Here is a 6,032-nt window from a genome sequence, read left to right as displayed (position 1 = left end):
ATTGTCCGGAAACTAAATGCGTCAAAGGACGACGACATGATAGCATTATGACGCAATTTTTTTTTTATGTCTAGTCGAGTAGGATCAGTTTTGGTCCCAATAAAAACACCAGCCTTTAATTTTTTTGGTAAAATGCAATGAAATTTCTTTGACCAATATATAAATTAGAAACAACTTTTCAGCACATCAGCAGGATATCACGATAACAAATGTGTATGTGTAACCTGTGAGGGAAATCAATGGCAAAATAGGACATTAAAAAAACCAAACCAAAGTGTACTTGAGCAGGGGTAACACGAATGAACAAATAACACTGTTATTATCCGAAGATATACATCGATAATATACTATTAATTAATAATCAATGTTTAAAAGTCACCAATATGTGCTAATATTGAAATTCCAAGTGTTATTCGGTCATTACCCAAGTGTTATTCGGTCATTACAAGTGTTATTCGGATAATAACAGTGTTATTCGGTCATTCGAGGTACCGCTTGAGCAGTAAGCATTTAAAAATAGTTGGTCCTATTAGACAAATCCCTTTGTAAACATACAAGAAGGCAAAATTCATAGTATAATTTTAACTGAGCATATTGGAATGTATTTCATTCTTTACAAATAATTATTTGGGTGAAAACTTATCAATTGATATGTAATCCCTATACAATGTATCTTGTTTCATTATGTTGTAATTACTTTTAAAACAAGAATGTGTCCTCAGTACACGAATGCCCCACTCGCACTATCATTTTCTATGTTCAGTGGACCGTGAAATTGAGGTAAAATCTCTAATTTGGCATTAAAATTAGAAAGATCATATCATAGGGAACATGTGTACCAAGTTTGAAGTCGATTGGACTTCAACTTCATCAAAAACTACCTCGACCAAAAAATTTAACCAGAAGCGGGACAGACGGACGAACGAACGAACGGATGGACGAACAGACGGACGGACGCACAGACCAGAAAACATAATGCCCCTCTACTATCGTAGGTGGGGCATAAAAATAATCATGAAATATTACAGTATCCACAGTGAAAATAAAATATGAAACAGGGGCGGATCTAGCCATTTTAAAAAGGGGGGTTCCTAACCCAGGACAAAGGGGGGGTTCCAATTACATGTCCCCATTCAAATGCATTGATCGTCAAAAAAAAAAGGGGGGGTTCCAACCCCCGGAACCCCCCCTCTGGATCCGCGCCTGTGAAAGTTCTTTCTTCCACAATTCTATTTGAATAAAGTTTCTTCAGACAATATATGTGCGTATAAAACAGTGCATAACTCATCAATAATATAACAAAGATATCCAAATAAGATTTTTAATCATTTCATTTCGCCTGAGGAATACCAATCCAGACTCTCAGATGAGCATAACTATCTACTTTCGTGTTTCCCTCCAGAGGTTCATCATGGTGCTCCCGAATGGATTTACTTCCAGGTCGATCCAAAGTGTTGTCTAAAAATAATAAATGTAATGATAAGAAAATGAATGTAAACCAAATAAAACCATGAATTACATGTGTTTTTTAAGATGTTGATTTACAAATCTCAATTTTTCAGTACTAAAATTCAAATTTCAGGAACTTTTTTATTTGTCTCACTTTAAAAATATTTGATTGTGTTATAATACAAAATGCAGGAGGGTATTTTTTTTTAGTCTGAAAAGAAATAAAAATTTTGTACTTGAATTTCATTTTGTGGTGCATGTATTTAGCATTGTGAATGAGATTCATAACATTTAGTAAAGGTAAATTTAAGTAAGGGAAAGGAAACCCATTTTTGGATGTACAGACAGACATGGGTAAAACTTAAACTCTCTCCACTACAACATAGTCATAAAAAACATGATCCAATAATGAAAATAAATGATTTTGATTGTTAACAATATCAATGTTTCGATGTTGATTATAAGAACAGAACAATGAAAAAGATTTGCTGCAGATTCAGTTCAATACAATACTTACTGGACTGGTTTCCAACCTCTGAGATATAGATAATGGACAAAGGAGTTCCTCTGGTCTATAAACATCTCCTGACGTCTAGGAACAGATCAAAGATCAAGGTGAAAATGTAAATCTCATCCTATAATATAAATCAATTTATTAGAACACTGAAAACCATTGTTCTAAATTCATATTTATTATGAAAGTAAACAAATTGTGTATTGAAATAAAAACAAATGGTTAGATAATTATGGCATTCACCTGGTAAAAATATGCCATTTTGATATTTATACAATTTTTAGCTTTATTGCAATCATTTGTCTATTACTGATTTGTAAATCTTTTTCTAGCATTTTTGTGTATCTAGCTTGTATTGATCACAATTTCAATGTTAGATGTTTTTTAATTCCCCGATTTCTTTTGGTAAACACAAGGTTGAAAATTAGTTATTTGAGGGCATTTTATAAATCTTATTTCACTGGAGATAATAAAATCTTTCTTTTCATTTTGAAAACAAAACCCAAAAGAATATAATTCAGTTATAACCATCAATTTGAGATTTATTCAGTATAATATTTATCATTTACCTGAACTATACATCTGACTGAAATTAATTCTTAATCTAACATGCCAGTCTTCTATTAACACCAAAATAATGAAAACATTTGCACTTATGCAGTTATGAAATAAAAGAAGATTCTCAGTATATTTGTAGGACTCAAATTTATGGCGGGTTCCAAATCTATGGCAGATTCCTAATGTATGGCAAATATGACGTCATGCTATCCCAAATCTATGGTAAATTTTTAAAAATCCTAATCTATGGCAAGATTTGTTATTTCCTAATCTATGGCGGATATTTGTTGTTTCGAAATCTATGACAGATTTGGTTGAAATGGAGAACAAGGCAGTACATATACAAGATCAATGACTTTTCTTCAACAAGTGGAAAAGGAAGACAAGGGGAGCATGTCTATACACATTCCATAATGGTCAACCAAATCGGGATGGCAACCATGAAATTTCCTAATTGTAGAAGTGAACTATACTATAATACAGACTTCAGGATTAAAATGACGTGCCCGGAAAAATTAGCATTTCCTAATCTGTGCATGGTACCTGTTTAATCCATAAATAAATTAAGTAGTAACCAGATGCTCCGCAGGGCGTAGCTTTATACGACCGCAGAGGTTGAACCCTGAACGGTTGGGGCAAGTATGGACACAACATTCAAGCTGGATTCAGCTCTAAATTTGGATTGTGATTAAATAGTTGACACAGCATAGGTTTCTGACACAGAATGAATGTGTTCTACTGAACTTAAAATTTTTGTTTTCTCTTAGAGCAATTCACTATGTTGTTGAATATTAATCCTCTCAAAAAAATGTTTGAAGAAATTTTCTTTTTTATTTATGAAATTTCAAATGAGAAAAATTGAACCCAATTTTTTTAATCACATCCCCCTTTCCCTTATTCCAAAACTAATCTCAATTAAAATTTCTAATGGAGTTTGCAACAATAACTACTCATTTAAATACATCATAAAATATTAAGATGTAAAAAAACTGCTTGTTATCACTGAATGGTAAAGATTATTTTAATTTATCAGTTGGTAGTAAAAAGTGAATATACATTGTATATTGTATATAACATAGATTTAAGTTGATTCTGGACAAAGAAAGATAACTCCAATTAAAAAAAAATCTTGCTATTGCACAATATTTTGCAATTAGATATTTCTTGCTTACTATTCTGGACAAAGAAAGATAACTCTAATTAAAAAAAATTTGCTATTTCACAATATTGTGCAATTAGATATTTCTTGCCATTGCGCAATACTGTGCAATTGAAAAGACTTGCTATTGCACAATACTTAATATAATAATTTTAGATCCTGATTTGGACCAACTTGAAAACTGGGCCCATAATAAAAAAAATCTAAGTACATTTTTGGATTCAGCATATCAAAGAACCCCAAGATTTCAATTTTTGTTAAAATCAGACGTTAGTGTAGACCAATTTGAAAACAGGACCAAAAATGAAAAATCTACATACACAGTTAGATTTGGTATATCAAAGAACCCCATTTATTCAATTTTTAATGAAATCAAACAAAGTTTAATTTTGGACCCCGATTTGGACCAACTTGAAAACTGGGCCAATAATCAAGAATCTAAGTACATTTTTAGATTCAGCATATCAAAGAACCTAACTGATTCATTTTTTGTCAAAATCAAACTAAGTTTAATTTTGGACCCTTTGGACCTTAATGTAGACCAATTTGAAAACGGGACCAAAAGTTAAGAATCTACATACACAGTCATGACAGTTAGATTCGGCATATCAAAGAACCCCAATTATTCAATTTTGATGAAATCAAACAAAGTTTAATTTTGGACCCTTTGGGCCCCTTATTCTGTTGGGACCAAAACTCCCAAAATCAATACCAACCTTCCTTTTATGGTCATAAACCTTGTGTTTAAATTTCACAGATTTCTATTTACTTATACTAACGTTATGGTTGGTAAACCAAGAAAAATGCTTATTTGGGTCCCTTTTTGGCCCCTAATTCCTAAACTGTTGGGACCTAAACTCCCAAAATCAATACCAACCTTCCTTTTGTAGTCATTAACATTGTGTCTAAATTTCATTGATTTCTATTCACTTAAACTAAAGTTATTGTGCGAAAACCAAGAATAATGCTTATTTGGGCCCTTTTTTGGCCCCTAATTCCTAAACTGTTGAAACCAAAACTCCCAAAATCAATCCCAACCGTTCTTTTGTGGTCATAAACCTTGTGTCAAAATTTCATAGATTTCTATTAACTTAAACTAAAGTTATAGTGTGAAAACCAAGAAAATGCTTATTTGGGCCCTTTTTGGCCCCTAATTCCTAAAATGTTGGGACCAAAACTCCCAAAATCAATACCAACCTTCCTTTTGTGGTCATAAACCTTTTGTTAAAATTTCATAGATTTCCATTCACTTTTACTAAAGTTAGAGTGCGAAAACTAAAAGTATTCGGACGCCGGACGACGACGATGACGACGCAGACGCCAACGTGATAGCAATATACGACGAAAATTTTTTCAAATTTTGCGGTCGTATAAAAATTGAAGTCAGTTAACAAACAAGAAAGCACTTTGAATAAAAAGAATTAAAAAGTTTGACTTTTCACATAATATTTATTTGAGCGTTAATCAATCTTTTTTTAACTGATGACTATTTAAGTCCAAGTGGTATCCTGTCATTTCATACTATGCTAGCCGTAGACTTTTAATTATTTACTATAACGCCTTTCCTAAAATATCCACTACTAAAAACAGCGATTATAAAAAAAGAAGATGTGGTATGATTGCCAATGAACAACTCTCCACAAGAGACTAAAATGACACAGAAATTAACAACTATGGTCTTCAACAATGAGCAAAGCCCATACCGCATATTCAGCTATTAGGGGCCCGAAATGACAATGTAAAACAATTCAAATGAAGATACCTTTCTTCATTGCAGGATTCGGACGATATAGCACATATCGTCCCTCCTCTGTATAAAATGCCACATCTTGATCAAAGCGGAAAGTGTTTCCCTGTGTATTTGTTTGTAAAAATCTGTGAGCCTGTGTTACATATCTGTTTTTGATTAACATTCTACAAATAAAAAAATATTCTATAAATGGTGTTCAATTCTATGGGTTCTGCCATCGTGATTGGCGGTGAAGACAACGCAATATGGTGTTATTTAATTGTGACGCAGTTGAAAGATCTGCTATAGATTTGGAGAAAACAAAAATCTGCCATAGATTTGATTTGTTTAACGTTTGTAACGTCACATTTGCCATAGATTAGGAATCTGCCATAGATTTGGTACCTGCCATAGATTTGAGTCCTACATATTAAATTGAAACAGCAATCAAATGACATCTAGAGGTCAACATATTATCAATAGATAATAGGTGTTTATTCATTATGTCAATATTTATATTGGCTGAGTCTATTAAAGTTGTTAAAAAATAAAACAGAAAATATCAAACTTACCTTCAACTACTTATAGCTGCATTCAAGTATATATGCACTTATACTTAGGTC

The 6,032-nt window shown here is 32.3% G+C and overlaps 1 long non-coding RNA gene across 1 annotated transcript; it reads right to left on the bottom strand.

Moving 5' to 3' along the window:
- Positions 1-1,307: 1,307 nt before the first annotated feature.
- On the bottom strand, positions 1,308-5,594 carry LOC139523652 (uncharacterized). The gene is made up of 3 exons (XR_011664661.1): positions 5,443-5,594; positions 1,967-2,084; positions 1,308-1,458 (listed from the first exon to the last, which is right to left on the bottom strand). It is a non-coding gene; the product is annotated as an uncharacterized lncRNA (long non-coding RNA).
- Between the last annotated feature and the right edge of the window lie 438 nt (positions 5,595-6,032).

This window comes from Mytilus edulis, chromosome 5 (assembly GCF_963676685.1).
Source record: "Mytilus edulis chromosome 5, xbMytEdul2.2, whole genome shotgun sequence".
Lineage (NCBI taxonomy): Eukaryota > Metazoa > Mollusca > Bivalvia > Mytilida > Mytilidae > Mytilus > Mytilus edulis.
This window is presented reverse-complemented; position numbering and strand designations above follow the sequence as displayed.